Source organism: Anabrus simplex, chromosome 2, assembly GCF_040414725.1.
Source record: "Anabrus simplex isolate iqAnaSimp1 chromosome 2, ASM4041472v1, whole genome shotgun sequence".
Lineage (NCBI taxonomy): Eukaryota > Metazoa > Arthropoda > Insecta > Orthoptera > Tettigoniidae > Anabrus > Anabrus simplex.
This window is the reverse complement of record NC_090266.1, coordinates 275,759,005-275,781,895: the sequence shown is the minus strand read 5'-3', so window position 1 is coordinate 275,781,895 and position 22,891 is coordinate 275,759,005. Positions and strand designations below refer to the sequence as shown.

Below are 22,891 nucleotides of genomic sequence, written 5' to 3'. Positions count from 1 at the left end.
CGGCACCATGCCAGGCGTGCACGTCTATGCTGTGGAGTCAATGGTAGTCTTCTGAGCGGACGCCGGCCGGGAGTGCAGGCCTCCTTCAACCAATCGACGGGAAATTGTTCTGGTCGATATTGGAACAGCCAGGGTGTCTTGCACATGCTGAAGAATGGCGGTTGACGTGGCGTGCGTGGCTGCCACCGCTTGGCGGCGGATGCGCCGATCCTCGCGTGCTGACGTCACTCGGACTGCGCCTGGACCCCTCGCACGTGCCACATGTCCCTGCGCCAACCATCTTCGCCACAGGCGCTGCACCGTGGACACATCCCTATGGGTATCGGCTGCGATTTGACGAAGCGACCAACCTGCCCTTCTCAGCCCGATCACCATACCCCTCGTAAAGTCGTCTGTCTGCTGGAAATGCCTCCGTTGACGGCGGCCTGGCATTCTTAGCTATACACGTGTCCTGTGGCACACGACAACACGTTCTACAATGACTGTCGGCTGAGAAATCACGGTACGAAGTGGGCCATTCGCCAACGCCGTGTCCCATTTATCGTTCGCTACGTGCGCAGCACAGCGGCGCATTTCACATCATGAGCATACCTCAGTGACGTCAGTCTACCCTGCAATTGGCATAAAGTTCTGACCACTCCTTCCTGGTGTTGCATTTGCTTTGTCAGTCAGTGTATTTGAGAAAATAATACATTATACTCGTAAAAACAATAATAATGATATGGTAATAATTGGGGGAGATCTAAATTTGCCTGAAGTTGAATGGAAAGGAGCTGCAAGCGAAGCCCATGAACAGAAACTGGCAAATAAGTTAATTTGGGAGGGAGGATTTACACAAGTAGTACAAGAACCGACTCGTTTCAATAACTTACTAGATGTATTCTTGGTTAAACCATGGGAAATTGTTGATAAAACTGAGGTAATTGAAGGAATAGGAGACCATAAGGCTGTAATAATGGATGTAGGACTCGTACCAAAAAGGCTTCATAAGAGGGTTACACAAGACAAGAAATTGTACAGAAAAACTAAAGTCGATGAATTTGGGACTTACCTTAAATCACAATTCAGTTGTTGGATAAGTGAAGGGAGTAACGTGGATACACTTTGGGCTAAATTTAAAGGAATCATTTGGGAAGGAGAGAAGAGATTTGTACCTGTTAAGAAGGGTAAAATGACCTCAGACCCTGTTTATTACACAAGGGAAATAAGAAAATTAAAAAGAAAATGTAGAATAGTAAACAGGAAAATCAAAGAGGGTAGGGAGAGTAGAGAAACTAGAAAACAGCTAATGAGGGAACTGAATAAAGTGAAAAAGGAAGCAAAAGAGAATTATATGAATGGCATACTTCAAGAGGGTAATGACCACAAAGGGAAATGGAAAAAGCTGTATTCATATATCAGGAATCAAAAAGGAAAAGGAAACCAAATTCCTACAATGGTGGGAGAAGGGGTTGAACACTATTTAACAGATACTGAGAAAGCAAACCTATTTAGTAGGGAATTTAGAGATTCAGTAGATGATTATCAAGAGTTGGAACCCGAAACAGAAGATAGAGAGGGAGAGAGACAGAGGGAAACAAGAAGCTTCTCATTCACAAACGAAGATATTTTCAGAGAAATCCAACTGCTTCAGCAAGGAAAAGCAGCAGGAAGTGATCAAATTACTGGGGAGGTATTAAAGACAATGGGGTGGTACATAGTGCCTTATTTAAAATTTCTCTTTGACTATGTCATAAATAATAGTGTAATACCAAAGGAATGGAAGGAATCTATAATAATACCAATTTATAAAGGAAAGGGTGATAAAAGGAAACCAGAGAACTACAGACCAATCAGCCTGACCAGTATAGTTTGTAAAATACTGGAGAGTTTAATATTGAAGTACATCAGAGGGATATGTGATGATAAAAATTGGTTCATGAGGAGCCAGTATGGATTTAGAAAGAAATTTTCTTTTGAGGCACAACTGGTGGGATTTCAGCAGGACATATCAGATCAGTTGGATTCAGGAGATCAGTTAGATTGCATAGCCATAGATCTTTCCAAAGCCTTTGATAGATTGGAACATGGAATATTATTAAAGAAATTGGAGGGAATAGGATTGGACGTAAGGGTTACACGTTGGATAAAAACATTTCTAAATTCAAGGGTTCAGAAAGTCAAAGTAGGAAATAATGTATCTCAGGAAGAGAAAGTTTGGAAGGGAATTGCACAGGGTAGTATAATCGGTCCGTTACTTTTCTTAATATACGCAAATGATTTAGGGAACAATATAACATAAAAAATAAGATTGTATGCAGATGACATAATTGTTTATAGGGAAATAAACAACATTGAGGATTGTTCAGAATTACAAAGGGACCTTGAAAGTATCCAACAATGGGTTGAAGAAAATAATATGAAGGTTAATGGAGGCAAATCAACTGTTACTACTTTTACAAACAGGAGCTTTAAAACTGAATTTGAATATACTTTGGATGAGGTAGTTAACCCAAAAGATGGCAAGTGCAAATACTGAGGTGTGAGATTTGAAAGTAATTTGCACTGGAAGGGTCATATTGATGACATTGTTGGGAAAGCATACAGATCGTTACATGTCATAATGAGGCTACTTAAAGGATGCAACAAAGAATTAAAAGAAAAAAGTTACTTGAGTATGGTTCGTCCATTATTGGAATATGCAAACAGTGTTTGGGATCCTCACCAAGAATACCTAATAAAAGAAATAGATAGTGTGCAGAGGAAAGCAGCAAGATTTGTAACAGGGGATTATAGGAGAAAGAGTAGTGTATCAGAAATGTTAAAGGAACTTGGGTGGGAAACTTTAAGTAAGAGAAGGGAGAAAACTAGACTTATAGGATTATATAGAGCCTATACAGGAGAAGAAGCATGGGGAGTTATCCGTGAGAGGCTTCAGTTGGAAAATAATTATATCGGCAGGACTGACCACAAATATAAAATTAGAAGGAATTTTAGCAGAAGCGATTGGGGTAAATTTTCATTCATTGGGAAGGGTGTGAAGGAGTGGAACAGTTTACCAGGGGTAGTGTTTGATCTTTTCCAAAATCTGTACAGATATTCAAGAAGAGAATAAACAGCAACAGAGAAAATAAATGAAGTGTTAGAGGGCATTCGACCAGTGCAGGTTATTGTAAATAAAAAAATGTGTGTGAATAAATTAATTCCATCCCCTGGTCTAAGGAGTTTGGGCAGAAAAAGTAGGGGACTGCCTGTAGGGGTGAAGTACAGTGGGGACTTCGAGGGCCCTGGGACCGCTACGGTAGCTGTGAAGGCCCTTCAGGAACTCTGAAAAGTGTTGGCAAAAGGGGCTCTGGTTAAGACGCAGCAGGTCGTTATGCTACTTAGGATCCAGAACGGGTAAAAAAATAGTAAATAAATAAATGCAATGTAAATATTAATCTTATACCAGTTGTATAGTATCATTTGAAGTAATTCCACATACTGTATATCAGTTGACTATATTTGTAAGTAGTACAGGAGATATTATAAGTAGAATTTTGTAAACAATATAAATTTATTAAGGATGAGCTGTGTGTTTAATAGAAAACATTGTTAGCGTAAATTGTATAATATTGTATTATAGGAAAATTTTCTTCTCTTGTTAATTTAATATTTAGTGCTTGACAATAATGTATTTTAGTGTACCATTTGCCACCGAGGTAGACACCTCATTTGCAAATAAAGAGATTTTGAATTTGATTTTTTTTCCCTAGCGTTTCCCCTCTACGCTCCACCACTCAGTTACCGCATCAATTCTTCACTAGAAGTAACAAGGTTAGTCGTTCAGACACAACCGGAACAAGTGGATCCAGCTAGCATCTGACTGGACAATTACAGACAATACTCATAAATCCTCCCAAAGTCTGAACAATGTACCAACGGGAACATTATTCCGACAAGAAGGGCACAAAATCCCAAGAAACATTTTATCAGATGAGCACCTGACTAATGAATGATATTAACATACATGTTTTTAACCTCTAAATATTACCACCCAACCATGCTTCTTTCTAAAGGAATAACCAAGCCCAGCAAGTTCGACATTATACCATGGTTCCGGTTTGGTATCTGTATACTTACGACATAGGTGACCATTCCACCTTGAATGAACACAATTGTATAAACTATGAATCATTCATACAGTTGGAGAAATTTCAATTTCTAGTCAATGAGAACACATTTCTATTAATTTTCATCCATACAGTTGGAGAAGTTAAAATTTACGCTTTGGACAATTTCTAGTCATTGTTTTAATTGCTTCCTAGTCACAAACTCTGGGTTTTAATTAATGTACACATTGTAAATCTATGTAAATATCAGTCAAAGCACAACATTTTTAATTTTTTAAGCATAAGACCAATGTATTTAGTTTTAAGTTCTAATGTTTAATGGGTTTAAAGGCCGGTCTCCACTGATTAACATTTAACAAAAACATGTTAAATGTTAACTGGTGACAACATCAACATGTTAAATGTTGAATACTGTTACATTTACCATTGTGTCGACACTTAATAAACATGTTAAACTTGATTTCCTTTGTCTATACACAGGTAGTTCATTATATCAAATTGTGGGAATATTTTTATGTGGTGTCTACTATTTTCAAACAAGGACAATGGACTCAGGTGAAGAGGATTGCCGGGCGAGTTGGCCGTGCGGTTAGAGGCATGCGGCTGTGAGCTTGCATCCGGGAGATAGTGGGTTCGAATCCCACTGTCGGCAACCCTGAAGATGGTGTTCTGTGTTTTCCCATTTTCACACCAGGCAAATTGTGGGGCTGTACCTTAATTAAGGCCACGGTCGCTTCCTTTCAAATGCTAGGCCTTTCCTATCTCATCGTCGCCATAAGACCTATCTGTGTCGGTGAGACGTAAAGCCACTAGCAATAAGAAAAAATGAAGAGGATTTGGCCTTTGTTATTGTCACTGTTTCTTCTTGTTACGATTTAGAAATGCAGTTTTATTAGGCATACTTCCTCCCCTCATCCTGCTCATTGCTTCAAAGCCAAACCACTTTGAAGTATAAACTTCGTCCGCTCCCACCCCCGGTTTCCGACTTTTCTGAAATTTTTGCAATTCCCGACTGTACTGGGAGCGGAGGGACACTAGTTTTTCCGATACACTAGCGGGAACAACTATAGATAATTTCGAGCTCCTAGAAACTGTCGGCTTTCTTCGCTTTATCTCTGTATTCCTGTGATGAGACATCCCACAAACAAGGCCTTTCTATTATATCATTAAAATTAAGTCCAGAGTAATCTATTTGCTCCATTCCATTTCTGACTATAAATTTTAGTACCGGTATAGTGAAGGGAGAATGGCATACGTGCGCGTACTGTATTTGTAGCTTTTAACAAAGAGAATGAGTGTGGTGGAATGTTGTAACTATAATCCTACTTCACGAGAAGCACATCGTTTGCGTCATTTAGGCATTCTCTTGGTATGGAAACAACCCGGAAGTTGTCGAAGCAGTGCCAACATTTCCCGAACAACGAATTGACTTGACATGTTTTCCACTTGGAGCGGAAAACACGCCAACATGTTAAAAGTGTTGACTTCAACATTCTGAGTTAACATGCAAAGTCAATTGGAAGACACAATCACAATATACATGTCAATTGTAACATGTTAAATTTAATATGTTGGTGTTAAATGTTAATCAGTGGAGACCGGCCATTAGACTTGATCTAAAGATTATTATTAGGCTGCAGATGCCCAAAAACTAAGGCGAAACATTTTCCTAATTAGTGTTTGTAATTCATTTTTATTCTTGAAAGAATTTTACTTATTGTTATCTTCAATACGGAACAAAATGAGATTAGTTACTTGTAAATATAGCAATCATTTCTGAAACTGTGCCTTTTCGTAATAAGCTTCAGAAGTACCTGTTAGGCACTATAAATGTGTAACAGTTATTTCTCTTATATTTTTTAATTTTCCAAAGACACCTTAAAAGTCAAAAGATTGTTCCTCCTCTATTGTTACTATGATAATAATCAACTTACTTAATATCATCCTCTCCATTAGGTAAACAGTGATACTCAAAGCATATGTAAAACCACTATTATTAGTCTTTAACTTTTAGACCTTACGCGTTAATCTGCTATTGTTGTGATTATCTATGTATTGTTCCTCTTGACAGAACTCTTGCTCTCTGGAACCCTATTTATGAAAAAATAAAAGTAAAAATGAATGTGGCTGTGTGACCACTGTGAACAGGACTTCCTTTGTATAAAGCAGGAAAGACTATACAGAAAGAAATATAGTGCATAAAATCAGACATAAATAAGAAATTAAATTATATAACAACAGAACTAGACAAACTGAATGAAGAACGTATTTTAAGAAATTCACCTGGGACAGTCATTAAGACCCCTTGTCCCAAACCCGAAGTAAACATCAACTCTCGAGAAGAAAATGGATCTTGCAAAGTAAGGGAAAACCGAACAATATTCATGGAACAGAGTAATAAAAACGAAAAATGATGCGCCAGAGACTGTACCAAGAATTATCCAACGCACGAAGGAAAATGCGACACCAGCTGGTAAAAACAATAATGATGAGGTATCGGAACACCACCAGAGACAGGAAACAACACATCCGGAGGTGGCAAGTCGTAGAGAGAGGAATACAACGAGGACCGTCACGCCCCCACCGATGGGAGCGACCAGTCCAAAAACCGCCATACCCCTACAGGCGAGTGAAGAAAATAAAAAAGACGAAATTGAAGGTTATAATTTAGTCCAGGGGAGAAGATGCAGGGAACAACAAGAGACGAGAGGGATCAATGCACGACACTTCATGATAGACACGATGCCCCCAACAGGTTCGGGGCTCCGAATAGGAGATAGATCCGCATGGCTTTATGTGGGGAAACTCCATCAAGATACCACAACAGAGAAAATCATTCGATACCTCCATGAACAGGGAATAACAGGAGAGATCGAGTGCGATGAGCTGGAAACAAAGGGCCGCGTAAAGGCCTTCTGACTCGGCGTGACTCTTGGTTGCCGCGAACAAGCCCTACAGCCAGACCGTGGCCAGCGCGAGTGCTGGCGAGACAGTACCTTTCTAGGAGCAAGAAAGGCGCCCAGCTGTAACACCAATCTCAGTAAACTCATAATAAAGACACTTAACTGGAATATTGAAGGTCTCAGCACAGCAGTAGCGCGCATTCCAGGTAATTTCTTCAAGCCTTACGATATAGTGTTTCTGACGGAAGCGTTCCTTACAAAAAATTGGAACACATTAAACACGCATTACGCGATCACTACTGGGGTGGAGCAAGGCCCAACGGGCAGACTTAAGGGCGGTATCACATGTCTCGTTACAGAAATGTTTTCGCCCTTCTGAATTTCCCACAAATCAAGACACTTCCTAGTAGTAAGGACAACCATCTGCTTTCTTATATGTGTATACCTTCAACCTGAGCTCACAGCAGTAAATGAAAAGACGAAATAAGTCAATGCTTGGATACTTCCACCCAGGATGACTCAGTCATACTGCCAGGGGACCTGAACTGTCGTGTAGACACCCCTTCACGGAAAAACGACAGATGTCTTGAACTACCTGGAAGAGGAAGGCTTCGCACTTGTAAATAACAAAGCAACTCACACTTACTTCTGTCATTACTTCGCAAGCACAATTGACCTCACATTTATGAACTCCAAACTTAAACTACTAGAAAAAACATCATCCTGGACGTGGAAAGGAAGCAACCGCCAGTAGAAACATAGCTACAAGTAAAGAACACAGTAAAAAGAGACCGAAAAACCCAATTAAGCTAAGCAGAAAGGCAGACATTTCAGCGCTCTGCAGTGTCGACACCAGCACAATAACAACATTGCTACAAAGAGAGAATCTCAATGAAGCAGCATCATGGATAAAAGGACTCGTCCTAAAGACCACTCACACAGTAGACAACGCAAATAGCAGAGCTAAACCATTGTTCAACAAGGAATGTTACAAAGCCAGACGGAAAGCAATCAATCCCATACATAAAGCCAGAATAACTCAATCAGTGGATGACTTGGACCGCTACGGTAAGCTGAGGGAAGAGTACAAAATCAAGACTAAGGAAGCGCAGAAGACAATCTGGGAGGAAGAGGAAAAACGTTTAATAGAAACAGCAAGGTAAAGACCGAACAAGGCTCTTCTGCCGAAGCAACCGAAATTCCCAGGGAACATCCCAATTGAGGTTTGGGAAAGACATCCAACCTCAATCATTCAGGCTAACGACACACGCCCACCGGCAGCAAGCCCCACAGTGACACAACCCTCTACGCAGGAGATCGACTTTTTCACAGAAGAAGAAATAATCCACACAATTATGAGTACAAAGAACATTAAAGCATGTGGACCAGACAACATCTACAAGTAGCACCTAAAAACTACGCTTCCTGCACTAGTGACTCCACTTACAGCACTCCTCAATGAGTGCCGGAAACGAGGAACTGTACCGGATAAGTGGAAACACTCAAAGGTGATAATGTTGTACAAGGGAAAAGGTAACACGGGTGACACAAATGCGTACAGGGGCATTGCGCTGGAGAACACTTTACTCAAGATCCTTACAACACTATTATGTAAGCGTCTTCATGATATTATCGATGAGGAACTCCCCGATTTACAGTTTGGTTTCGGATGTGGAAGATCAACTGCACAAGCTATACACAGTCTCCAAGCTGATATAAAAATGGCCTTAGCAAAACGTGGGCGAAAGCTTCGTGCAATCTTCATAGATTACACCAAGGCGTTCGACATAACCAATAGATGCATTCTAATGAAGAAGCTGGAAACCGCCTTTGTCTCAAGACATTACCTGCTGCCTGTCATCAGAGACCTTCTCACTAATAACTGGGTGGAAATACATGATGGCATGGATAAATCGAGCTTGATACAACAAATCGTTGGGGTACTGCAGGGGAACCATTAAGCCCTTTACTATTCATCGTGACTACAGCAGACATCATCGAGACAATAAAACACAACAATGTAAACTTTCTAATGTATGCGGACGACATGGCATTGACCTCAACCTCAGAGGACGACTTGCAGAAAACCTTTAACCAGTTGGTGGACTGGGCACAAGAAAACGACCTGGCATTGAATGAAGGGACGACAGTCTCAATGACCTTCAGAAGAGGGGGAAGAAGCGGCACTTTCTACTCTGGCGAGACACCGCTAAAGTCAGTCACCAGCTTTTCGTAACTGGAAGTTACCCTTCAGACACAGGGAACCGTATTCACAAGTCACATAGACGACAGAGTTAGCGCCGCGACGAGAGCCATAAGTGACATCAAGTCAATAGGTAAACTCTCTCTGGAAACAGTCCTACGACTGTGTTCTACTCAAAGTTGAACCTGTCGTAACACACGGACTGGAAAACATATGGACACATCTGAAGAAGACAAACCTCGAAATGATAAAGAAGCTAAAGGCAACATACTTGAAAGGGGTGCTCTGTCTCTCCAAATATGCATCCTTTCGGCCCGTGTATGAATTGACCAGAGAGCCCTTCTTTATAGAACAGCTACGACTGAAGCTCTTACTACCAGCGGCGTTAGCCTACCAGGACTGACTGAGGGAACTTCGTGAGAAGAACCGCAAGATATGGGAGGAATTCTACATTACTGACGCTATGGCAAGCCGTGAATGGACGCAGGGAGGATACGAACTCCGCCATACAGTGACAAGACTCTCAGTGCACGGTTTCACCGCAAGCTGTGCAACATCAAGTGTTTTCACGAGGTCGGCACGAACTGTACATGCGCAAGTTGCGGTGACCAATGTGAGAGATACCACGTGTTAAACTGTAAGATGAGAACAGAGCCGCTGGTGAAATTCTGTAGTGATAAGACCTGTAAATAAGATTTGTAAATTCATGTACTTCACACACCAAATGGCCAGTTCGCCTGGAATAAACATATTATTATATCGCAAACTGTTCCGTATTGTCGCTAGTGTATTGGGTAATATCAAGATAATGGGAGTGTTCTAGGCGAACTTCGTGTTACTGCCACAAGAGTGCAGTAAGGACCGAAGGGGTCCTGGCGCATACGAATGGGCGGACATGCTTCATTCTTTCTAATGCAATCAGCTGTTCTGTCAGGCATAGAAATGAGCGGGGAAAAATTATGGGAACTGGAATTTATTTCAGTTGAAGGTGGAACTCAGAAGAAGAAATGCGAAAGTTCATGGAAGGAGGAGTGAACTTATAAAGAGGTATTGTTGTTTGGATTATAGCTGCTGTGTATTTTCTTAACCTGACATATGCCTACGCCTAGTACAATGTCAATTTTATGGATGCTTTAATCGTCAATATCCGCGTAACATTTCGTATTTTATCCTTTATAGGGACGAAGATTATGATGCCACATTTAATGTGGAAAATCGGCAGGATGAGGATATTTTCATGATGAAAGTACCACGTGCAGTAGTATACAAGGACGTTAATGAAAGTACAGACCTTCCAGCTGTGACAGCTCAGTGTTTTTCAAGATATTTAAAGAACTGTGAGCAACGTGATTCAGGTGTGGGTAGTAAAATGTAGAGAGAGAAATACCTCCGTGTTCTGGATGAGAATGAAATCAAGTACCGTCCTTTGAGAGCCGATAGCCCAAGAAGGTTACCTCACTTGCACCTAATACGCACTTGGATGGATTTATGACTACACCGTAATCAGCTAATCTCTGGAAAAGTATGCGGAGATGGTGCATATGCTCTTCAGCATCCCGTGAGAACACCAGGATATCGTCGATATACGGGAAACAGAAGTTTAAATCTCTAGTGACCTCATCCATAAAACGCTGGAAGGTTTGTCCAGCATTTCGTAACCCAAACGACATATAGGGAAATTCAAACAGCCCAAAAGGAGTTGTTATGGCTGTTTTGCAAATGCCACTGGGGTGAATTGGAATCTGTTGGTAGGCCTTGATAGGTCACATGTACTGAAAATGGTTGACCCAACAATGTTATGGCAAAAATCTCCTATGTGTCGTACCGGGTAGCGGTCGGGTATTGTCCTTGCATTCAATGCCCGGTAATCGCCACATGGACGCCATGAGTTGTCCCGCTTAGGTGCAAGGTGCAAGGGTGAGGACCAGGGACTATTAGAAGGTCTCGCTGTACCACACCTTACCATGTCCTCGAATTCTTTCTTCGCTATCTGCAATTTTTGGGGTCCTAGACGACGAGGTCGACAAGAGACTGGTGGGCCTTGGGTTGTCCTAATGTGATGTACAGTATTGTGTTTAATATCACGTTGGATCCCAGGTGGGCGAGTAATGGACTGAAACTCAGCGAGCAACATGCTGAAAGGTGAGTCAGTGGATACTGCAGCAGTCTTTACGCTGGCCTGTTCGATAGAGGCTACAGATGCCTTAACGTGTAGGCCGGTGGTGCCGTCGAGGAGGCATCTGTTACGGCAGTCAGGGAGTAAGTTATAGTAAGCCAGAAAATCAGAACCAATGATGGCTGTGCTAACATCAGCAATGACAAATTGCCAGCGAAAGTCACGACGTAAACCAAGGTTGAGGTTCATGGGAAGGCTACCATATGTCCTGATTGTACTACCATTTGCAGCGCTCAGCTCATACCCAGAAGGTTTGCAAGTGCTTCCCAGAAGCTTGCGCGGGAAACAGCAAAGGTCAGATCCGGTGTCAATCAGAAATTTTGTTTTGGTATTCTGATCAAAAATAAATAGACGGCGGCCCGATGTAGAACAGACAGTTGCCGTCTTCACTGGCTGTTCGTTCCGTTTTCCGCCTGCCAGGAACAGGGACTAGTACATTTTACAGCTTTATCTTGGAACTTTTTGTGGTACCAACAAAGCCGGCTCTGTGGCGTAAGGGAACGGTCACGGCTTTTAGATCTCCTTTTACTGTGACTCCTGCCTCGGGGCTGGTTACGGGCCAGGGCATCGACATTACGTGTCAATTCCTCCATCTGGGCAGCTAAAGTGTTCGGCGCAGCTGCAGCATGTACGGCCAAGTGGCTATATGGTGGTGTGACAGTAGGTGAAAGTTCCAAGATCTTGTCTGCAAGCTCTGCTATATCAGCTAGAGGCATTAACTGGGCCGCTAATATAGCCTGCAAGTGCTGGGGTAGTCGACGCATGAAAAGTTGTTTTAATATACTTTCGTCATGAAGTGAGCTACCGGCTAATGACTTTAAGTGACGTAAAAATTGTGATGGTTTCCTATCACCGAGTTCTTCGTCACCAAGAAGTTGGCGAACTCGTTGCTCTTCGGATACGGAAAGACGACGGACTAGTTCAGATTTTAGTTTTTCGTAACGTCCTGTGGTAGGGGGGTTAATGACAATGTCTTCTACCTCGGCTATGACCTTGGTGTCAAGCTGTGAAATTACATTATCAAATTTAGTCTGGTCGGCCGTGATGCCTGCGAGCCTAAATTGAGTCTCAACCTGGGCGAACCAAACAGTTGGTCTGTCATACCAAAACGGTGGTAGCTTTGCAGAGATTTTGGCAACTTGGCCAACATTGCTAGATGTAGCATCGGTACCAGTAGACTCATGCTCCTGGAGCCGGGCTAGTAATGCTTCGTTCTGCTCTTGCAAAGGCTTCGTCAAAGCAATAAGTTGTTGGAGTTGGTTCTGCAAGTTGTTATTTTGTTCCTCTAAAGCTTTTAATCGATCCTCCGCCATAATCAAGATGGGTACACAACACAGGGGCAAGGAGAAAAAGAACTCTGAAAATACCGGACAAGATGACAAAGAAGTAGTCAGAGGTACGATGTGTAGTTGTGTGTGTAAGTGAATGAAGATGTGAGGATGAGCAACACAAGCACAAATTTACAAATGGTTTGAAACAATCTTATAGGTTAGCTGGAAACTAATTATTATGCAGGTAGGCCTAGCATATGATAAGAGATTCACAAACATACAAACTATAAGTTAACAAAATAATCTTGCAGATATTACACACTGATTTTGGTTATATATGAAAATATTAAGCATAAAACATGGGTTCCAGTGTCCATTTTTAAGTCTTGAGGAATGTCCACATAATGCAACTGTATGTTATACCTGTAATGTAACAACTTAGAAACCACTAAAAGGCACGATTACGATTTATATCTATATGGTACAACAATTCAAGCAGTTGTAATGCATGAGAAGTAGGTTTTTTTAAAAGTAATTTTACTTGTTTGAACAGCAAATAAGGTAGGCCTATATTGTGGAGTAGTCTGTATCTTAGGCCTCAACTCGCAAAAAGAGAACAAGGAAATTGCAGAGAAGATTGCTGGATTACGTACATCAATTTAACACCAAGATTGTAACTATGGTTAGAAAACTACGTACTGTCCATTGTAGGCCTATACATTTCTTTGTGATATTCGTACAACTTCACAACGAATTTATGTTGTGAATAATTTGCAATATTCCGGAACAAGTAAAACGTAGGTTATATACATACAAGTTTTTAGATGAAATGTTGCGTTCTTGAAGAGTAGCAGATGCGGCGTAACAAAGAGAAGTGGCGTAAAGTTGCCGTGTGAGGACTGAAGCGATGAGTATCACCGACGACCGTTAGGATTCTGGCGACGTTTTTGTCGTTTGTCGAATTGGTTTCATACTCGGAAGACGTGGTAGTTCCAATGAAGTAAACAGTCTAATGCCTCTTTGAAATAAAGTGTGGTAACATACCGTGATCTGTGGTGAAGCACGTGGTCCAAGATAGGTTATGGTATGAGCGTGTTCTCCATCACGTCGGGGTCACCATTTATGGAGTCTTGGTTGTAGGCGGCTCCACATCGTTCATAAATAAACCAGCCCTCATGAATAATAATAAGATTTATTTACACCACACACAGTTTTAGTATACCTTTGCATGTGAGATAGGTTACACTGATTACACCAACAAGACACAAAAAAGCGTGATGCTCATGCTCACTCCACGCAGCCGATTGACGCTAGTTTTGCAAGCTATACCCTGATGCAATGTTGCATCGTGCACAAGGGTCCGTTCTGTATGTGGGGCGAGTTCATTCTTCCTGATGCCGCCACAAATGTTTTGTAATCTTAATGCTGCAACATCATTTACCTTAATTTAAATCACAATTTAATGCATGAGAAGTAGGTTATTTTTAAGTAATTTTACTTGTTTGAACAGCAAATAAGGTAGGCCTTATTTGTTACATAATTTCTGTTCTTAAAACTTAATTCCTAAAATAATAAGCACCTGTGCTCATATCCTAAAAGGCTGTAAGCCTACAACTGATCAACAAGTATAATGGAAACTGTTACACATCACTAGAAGTTCTGTTTTTTTAGGTATTGTATTTTAAAAGTTACTTAAAACTGACTTCACTGTTACTAATTAAGCATCCTCCCCAACAATATTTCTTCTAAAATTGCAGAGCATATAACAAATAAATATTATTTCTGATGACAAGGAAGTATGTGAGGAACTCATTGGAGATTGTAGTATTTTATATTTTTTACCCAAGCCTATTAGTCTCTCAATATGTGCCCTTTTACTGGCTATTTTCCTGTCTCTTCTTAAAGTTTCACTTGGAAGCCTATTCATTTTCTTAAAAAATCTTGGGATGTTAACAGTGACACCATGAGTTACAAGCATATCTTGTATATCAAATCCCTTATCAGCCGTAATGGAATCACCAAAGTGAGATTTTTCCAGAATGTCACTTCTTTCCATCATCTGTCTATCACTAGTTGCACCTCCATAGCATTGTGTAATATATGAAATCAATCCACCTGGTGTGTAACCAACTAAAACTTTTATTGTGTTTCTATTTTTGTAAGAGGAGAATGTTGCTTGTTGAGCTGTTGGAAGAGATGGCTTTTTGATGGGGCATTCAGTTGAGTCTATGATCAAGCGTGTGGTTGGATACTTAATTTTAAAATTAGTTGGCATATGAAACTTCACCAGCTGTTTTGAAGGCCATATATTTACCTCTTGCCACTGGAGATACTTTAATCTTATCCAAGTGTTAAAAATGTTTGAGACTTGAGAGACAGAAGTATAAAACATGAAACTTTTTAGGGTAAATTCCTTCTTAGAATGATCATAGTCAAAAAGAATAAATCTAGAACTTCTAAATGGGTAGGTGGTGGGCTATTTGTATAGTTAAGATGATATGATGCAGATCCCAGGGAATAAAAAACAAATATATATTTTGCATAACTTTCTAAACCACTGTAATAGTGCAGCATGTTGTCATTTCCTTGAAAATTATTTATAGTGTATGGGACAAATTTGCTTTTAGTTTGAGTTAAGTGAGATTCTCTAGAAATTTCACTTCTTAACTGTAGGCCTATTTCTTCAGTCTGTGTTGCAGTACCCCACTATAAAGGTAGAAACCGACCTGGCTTACGCCGGTCTTAACTTAGGGGTACTTGTAGATTGTAGCCTTGCTGTATTTTGGTTAGGGGATGATCAGTAGTAGAAACCTCTAATTCTTAACCAATTGGAAGGGGACAAATGTCATCAATAACCTCAAAATCATTCTGGCTACTCGCAGGAGGTACACAGACACTGCTATCTTTGCCTCCTTGGATTAACAGTACGGTAACTGTTTCTCTTTTCGTTTCTTTGCTGTTTCATTCTGCCTCCTGAAAATGAATACATTGTGGTATGTTATGGAATTGGAGATCGTATTTTGGGATTAAGATTTAATGTAAATAAGTTAAGAGCAGCTATGACTCTACAGATCTTTCTAATATATAGGGCACTAAATGTAGGCCTACTGCACATGCCTGTTATATGTACAGGATTAAAGGTTAGAATTAAATAGGAAATTCCTAAGACGATTAATTAAACACCAATCAGGAAATTAAGGGACCATTAGTTTTTAAACTATGTTACTGATGATTGAATTACATGTCCTACCTCGCCAAGTAGAGCTTATATAATCCTTGGGTGCGAAATGTTCGAAACAAACGACACTGCTGCCAGTTGGATTCCATTTAATCCGCCGAATTTGTTTTATCCACTGTTTTCTCAAACTGGGATCCTTTGGAAACCTATGCCCTCCTCTGTTTTTACATAGTGGTACACAGCAGCACGTACTTGGCATTATTCACACTTGTAAATGTCATAAACTATAAAATTTACATAACATTCGCCATTAGCCGCATCACGTATGGGACCTGTTGTGGTTATGCTGCACTCTGGTGACAACGTTTGACAGATACACGCCCATTTTCGATATCTCGAAGGGAACGCGAATATATGTATGTCTAAAGGTCGATCATCTCATGTGTGTATTCGAGTGACAAGGAGAAATTCTTGTAACATGTTAATCTATGGAGAAAATACAGTGTGTGTAGAAGAAAATGGCCGTTGTGTCGGGTAGTTTGGGTTTGGCCTATGTGAAAAGAAAGCGTTTCGCTAGAATGACTAAGTAAACTGATTTATATGCTCTCACTGTTAGGCATGCCAAATATCGCCGGTCAGAAACTGCCGTAATTCCCGTGAGAACCTCCAGGTCCACCGACATCGCCTGGTTGTCAAGAGAATGGTGTATTTTGACGTTTTCGAAGTATGTATAGGTGTTGTAGAATGTCATTGACGTTTGTATTGCTGGGTTGTGTTATTATTTACATTTGACTACAGAATATATTCCTGCTGTTCGTACATACGGGGTGCGATTTGCCTGTTCGACCTAAAATATATTGAGTTGGCCATTCGTCCTGTCCCGGTTATACTGGGGTGCATGGGGAGAATTACTCTGTCTCCAGTTGCAAATTCTGGGTCCGAGTAAAGGTTGGTTAAGTGTAACCACAGTCTTCAGTTCTTCGTTTGTGACCTTACTGATTGTGTGTGCGATATGTGTTCCCTATAAAAAGTGCGTTGATTGCCGATGTGGAATTTGATTGGGGGTATATGATGGGTGTTTTGTTTATATGGTGTATATATAGTAAGTGGATTCATTTCGTTATTTATACGTCGTTAATTAGCAAAGGACATTTTATTTAAGAATTTTTTTCAGTCTTGTGTATTCGAAAGGCTGATCTAGTAAACTGTGAGATGGCTGTAGTGATTGATATTTGATAACAGAGGCTGGCATGTATCACAGCTAACAGTAAGTGTGCGATTTAACTTGGTGCTCGTTATGAGAGCTATTCCTAATGAAGTTGCAGTGTTTCTTCAGACTTGTAAACATTTCAGGTAGAAATTGATGCATATAGACTTTTATTCACTTGACATAATGTGCTTATTTATGCCAACCAGTATCTTGTTATATATCATATTACATTTTGATATGCTATTTAATTTATTGAACATTCTGTTGTTGTTGTTGTTGTTGCACTCTTTCATGTAATCATCTTCTGTCATGCTGCATAAGTACAATTTGTTTTACTTTGGAATATAGACTTATTAGCTCATTGAAGTGCCTTTGAGTGTGGGAAGTCTACTGTAGATTACAATGCAATCCATGCAATGACTATGTTGTTTTGAAAAGTATACAGAGATACTTTGAAACCACGAACAATTCAGTATAAGTGAATATTAGTCAGCAGGAACCAAAATGTTTAAGAAGGGAGCCATATTTTTCAGTGTTGACTTAGTTTGTGTACGGTAAAGGTTTTTAGTCTGTTGAAAACACTAACCCTAACACATGTAACACTATAAAATACCTGTAAAATAATAGGCCTACACGGTCCAAACTTAGTCACTGAGGTAACAGACGATCAGCAGCTTAGGTTAAGTACAGAAAACTTTCACAAAGTTACTAAGGTGACAGTGGAGGACTACTAAAATCGTAATTTTTCTCACTTGTTCACGACATCAACAGCTCAAAATTTATTGACAAGTTTATGCAATATAAACAAAATTGTATATACACATTATTTAAAGCAATTTGATAGAATGATGCGAGGATGTTCTTGTAGAACAAAACGTGTCATTCTTTGTTTATTAGTGTGTTATTGTACAGGTATGTCATAGTGTTACATGTGTTTTGTGTTGTAATTTTTGACGGACTGAAAAGCTTTAAAGTTACAGAAACTTAAATATGCCAGAAATCCAGAGTTGTTTTTACCATTTGATCGAATGAGCAGCAGCTTTATTACGTAATCAAGGTAAACAATGATGATTTTCAATTAATTTTTTTTAAATTTTGTGTGGCTATTTCTAGTCGGGTGCAGCCCTTGTAAGGCAGACACTCTGATGAGGGTGGGCGGCATCTGCCATGTGTAGGTAACTGCGTGTTATTGTGGTGGAGGATAGTGTTATGTGTGGTGTGTGAGTTGCAGGGATGTTGGGGTCGGTTCAAACACCCAGCCCCCGAGCCATTGGAATTGACCAATGAAGGTTAAAATCCCCGACCCGGCCAGGAATCAAACCCGGGACCCTCTGAACCAGTACGCTGACCGTTCAGCCAACGAGTCGGACATGATTTTCAATAATTCCTATTAATGAATACTCTTCATGAAAATGCAAGGTTATGTGGTTATCTACCATAGCCTACTTGATAGCCTATATATCATTCTAGGGTGACATCTGTATTTCTCTTTGGTAATGCAGTTTGTTGTCAAAAGACATGACAAATCCAATTCAAGACCTATGTGTAAATTCGCAGTCTTGTTTGTGTTCCCTTTTGGACTAGTCATTTTTTTTGGATCCAGTATTGTCAGAGATGAACATTCTATCTGAAAACAGTATTGTCAGATTATGCAGTTATCATTTTCTCGTCTTCATTTGTGACACTTTCAAATATCATCCTAATCTAAAAGTATTGGTGTAATCTATTGTTATCTTGTTCTTTTCCCATCTTTGTCATTTTCTGTTTCCTTAATTGTTTATGCACTAGCTATGCTAGTTTTTATTGAATTTAGTTTAGTATCCATGTAAGCTCTGGTTGATACATTGCATCTATCCTGCAGTGAAAGGAGTTATAGTGCTACTGAAAACTTATTTGAACATTTATTGCTAACTGTAACCCTATGTTCAGTTTTCTTCTTCTTCTTTTCTTTGTGGGGCCTCTAAATATTCTTTCCTAATTAGCTTCGACCTCTAAGATATTTTGCTACCATGTTTTTCCTTCATTCCCACCTATATATACCTGCTCCCTTCAAAAAGCTGCAGGTTATTGGGTCTTCTTGGATGTTTTCTCTCTCTTCACCTGGTAGTCCTAGAGTGGAAAGTCTGATTCTACCCAGCGCCTCACATTCAAAAAATATGTGTTCAGCTGATTCCTCTGCTTCTTTGCATTTCCGACATATATTGTCTCTTATTACTCCAATTCTATGTACCGTAGGTGTTTTTTCAGATGGCAGTGTCTTGTCAACAGTTCTACTACCCATCTTATATTTTCTCTGCTGAGTTTCAACAGTTTTTTTAGTATGCTTCTTGTTTGGTCCTTTTATCAGTTCCATTGCAAGCCTGCACCCTGGACTATTTTTCTAGTTCTCAGTTTGTTTCTTTTGTACCCATTTTCCTATGTAGTGTCAGGCTTGTCCATAGGAAATCCCGCATACAGGTTCTGGGCCTACAAAATGTGTTTCTGCCGCTTTTCTGGCCAGTTTATCTGCCTTTTCATTTCCTTCTATACCTGCATGCCCTGGTACCCATATAATTTTGACATTGTTGTACTTTGAGAGCTTCAGAAGAAGTGAGTGGCAATATCAGACAATTCTGGATATTATCCGGACTGCCTCTAGTGCTGTAATGGCCGCTTGGCTGTCCGTAAAAATGAAAATGTTCTTATTCCCATAGTTCATTTTCAGATTTTCTTCAAGACATGTTGTGATAGCTATCATTTCAGCTTGAAAGACTAGTGTGTCTGCCCAGGCTCATCTGGATTGATCTCTCAGGTCTTCCCCCGTTGATCCCTCCTGTGCCATCCACAGTCTTTTGAGCAATCAGTCCACCACACTATACCAGTATCTTCTTTTTCAGTATTCCATTTGTTGATATCCCAGTCTTCTTTTTTTTTTTTTATCTGGGTCTCAAATGGTTTTTCAAAGTTGTATTTTGGTATATGATCAGAAGGCATGTATAGAACTTCCTCTGTTATTACTCTGATGTTCAGTTTTACTATTATCCAGATTGATTCTTTGTGGCCGGGCTGAGTGGCTCAGACGCTTGAGGCACTGGTTTTTCTCATCCCCAGCTTGGCAGATTCGATTCTGGCTCAGTCCGGTGGTATTTGAAGGAGCTCAAAGATGTCAGCCTCATGTCGGTAGATTTACTGGCATGTAAAAGAACTCCTGCGGGACTGAATTCCAGCACCCTGGCATCTCCGAAAACCGCAAATTAGTTAGTGGGACATAAAGCAAATATTATTATTATTATTATTATTATTATTATTATTATTATTATTATTATTATTATTATTATTGATTCTTTGTGACCAGATATATTGGACTTGTTCTTTTCTCACGTTACTTAAGTTCACTGTTTTCATGCAAGTTTGGCTATCCTGCTCTAAATAAAATATCATCTCCAGTTTAACATAGCATATCTATTTGCATATGGGCTACTTGCTCTGGTAATAAATTGCATATAATAATTAGGGCTACTTTTAAAGGTTAGGAGTCACCCCAAAATAGATTTCTCTTAAAATCAGAAGTATCCTTTAATTTATCCATATCACTGAATGGCTGCTCAGTACTTACCATTTTAGTACCATGTGTCCTGAATTTTATTTCTTGATGTCAAATAGGCCTAATCCTTTTTCCTTGCAATATCAATGTCAAAATTTTCAGAATACTTTTTCCATCTGTTTAACTACAAGCTTATATGGTGTATTCTAGAATATTAACTGTATAGACGGAATATTTACTATGAACAGGGTGACCAGAGTTTGAAACCAAAAATCCGGTTCACCTGTCCTTTTCATTGCATTTACGGACATCGTAAGACTGCTTCAGTAAATATTTCGTGCTCTGCCCCTGCCCATTTTCTGTTTTGTACTTTTCAGAGACTTGTATTTCTCACATTAGGATTGTTTGAGTTTGGATCTGGGTATATAAGTCCTTAATCCTTTGAGCACCGCGTGCTATTACGGTTTTCCTACCGTTGAGCACCAAGGCCAGTTTCTGTTTTTTGCAAGCTTTTGTTTGATCACTCACAGTTCAGTTGTTATTGTAGGTGGAAACTTGAAAATTTTCGTTGTTTTACTAATATGATTGCCTATATGAATAAAGCATTACTCAGTTCATTTATGACCATTAGTAAATATTTGGCAGCCAGAACCCAAAAATATTAATTAAAAATAAAACAAAACAAAAGTTTAGCAATAACATTTAGGTAGAACAAAAAAAATTTTGCATCGTGGATATTACAACCTATTATGAAGCTATATTGAAAATTTCATTAATTTTCTACCTAAAATAAATCTGTAGTAAAAGTAGCCTAATTAGTTTACATATCCAAATGAGCCAAAAATACAAGTCTAATCACACTCGTTTGATTTATATGTCAATACCAATGAAATACGGTACAAACTTCTTTTACATAACACTTACATAACATACTACAAATAATAATAAAATTCAGTACAAGTATATTTTCCAAGACCTCTCAAACACACTTATGTTTTTTCAAGGACAGTGAATATATAATAATTTTCACAACAATAAATGAACAAGTAAAAGATTGAGAGCAACTAGACACAGAGCGGACAAGGTACACAGCAAGACTGCTAGTGTTGTTGCCCCGCCAAGTAAAGCGCACCAATAAATATGCCTGCTGATTGGACTGATATACTGAAACAGTGGCCTTGAAAATAAGAGGCTGTTTATTGCAAAAATAGTCTCGAACTATATTGGGAAATTCTGAAAGGAAATTTACTTTTAATAATAAAAAATAAATACTGAACGTCCTTTTCAAAGGACGTTGGCATTTTTCAGATGGAAACTAACCGGGTTTTCAAAAGGACGTTGGTGCTTAGAGGGTTAAAGGAAACATCAAAATGTATTTTCACAATCAAAACTGCAATTACTGAATTAAGTGAAGGTTGATTTTTTCATTATTCCAATAAATGACCATAAGGCTGAATATGCATTCTATACTTGTGTTGCTACCAGGAAGACGACACACAATAGTGTGTGCCAAGATTGAAAAGGTAGTCCTGAGAAATAAAATAATCAAAAAGGTGTTGATGTTTTAGAAGTTCATATCATTCTAATACAACCATTATTATGAGCAAGTAAGCAATTTCTAAAAACTATAACAATTTTGTGTCCCAAGTAAGTTTTTTTGGGACACCAGGACTAAGCATTCAAGACTGGAACTGCCCTGGTAAAACCGGGTTGTCTGGTCACCATGATTTGCGTGTTAAATTTAACCATTATTTCTGGCTTTGTTAAAATGACCTTTACAGGCTTGATTCTCATGTGTACGTGCGTGCGGGCGCGCTTTATAAAAAAGTGTTGTGCTGTGATATACAACAAGATATATGTGTAATGGGTTTGTTTAACCCTGACAGTAACACGTCTATAAATATCGCTTTAGTTACACCACACGTTTCAAAGACGTGTCACTCAAAGCCTATTATTTAAAGTTACATTAAAGTTACCAGATGGAATGAACAAGGAATAGAGGTAGTGGAGGGGATAACTCTCCCCTCCTTAAGAGGAATAGATGGCATTCATTCGCACAACATGTCAGAAAAACGTATGGTGTTACTGTCAGGGTTAAATTCATAACCGAGAGGTGAATATTTTCAAGATCCAAGATATTAGATTGCAGGTTTTTAGCACAGTCTGCTATTAAGACCAAGTCATCTGTGTGGCTAGATTGTTTACTACATTTCCACCTAACTGAATCCCTGCCTGCAACTTTATATCTTTCAGTAGATGATCCATATAAGTTATGAACAAGCAGGTGAAAGATTACAGCCTTGTCTAATCCTTGTAAAAATCTTGAACCAAAATCT

The 22,891-nt window shown here is 39.5% G+C and overlaps 1 protein-coding gene across 1 annotated transcript in view; it reads left to right on the top strand.

The window, feature by feature from the left end:
* The first annotated feature begins 16,340 nt into the window (after positions 1-16,340).
* The window catches only part of LOC136864052 (uncharacterized), a 218,510-nt gene continuing 211,959 nt past the window's right edge, over positions 16,341-22,891 (top strand). Inside the window, exon 1 of the mRNA XM_067140582.2 lies at positions 16,341-16,546. The gene's annotated coding sequence lies outside the window, so the exon portion shown is untranslated. The remainder of the gene's footprint in view (positions 16,547-22,891) is intronic.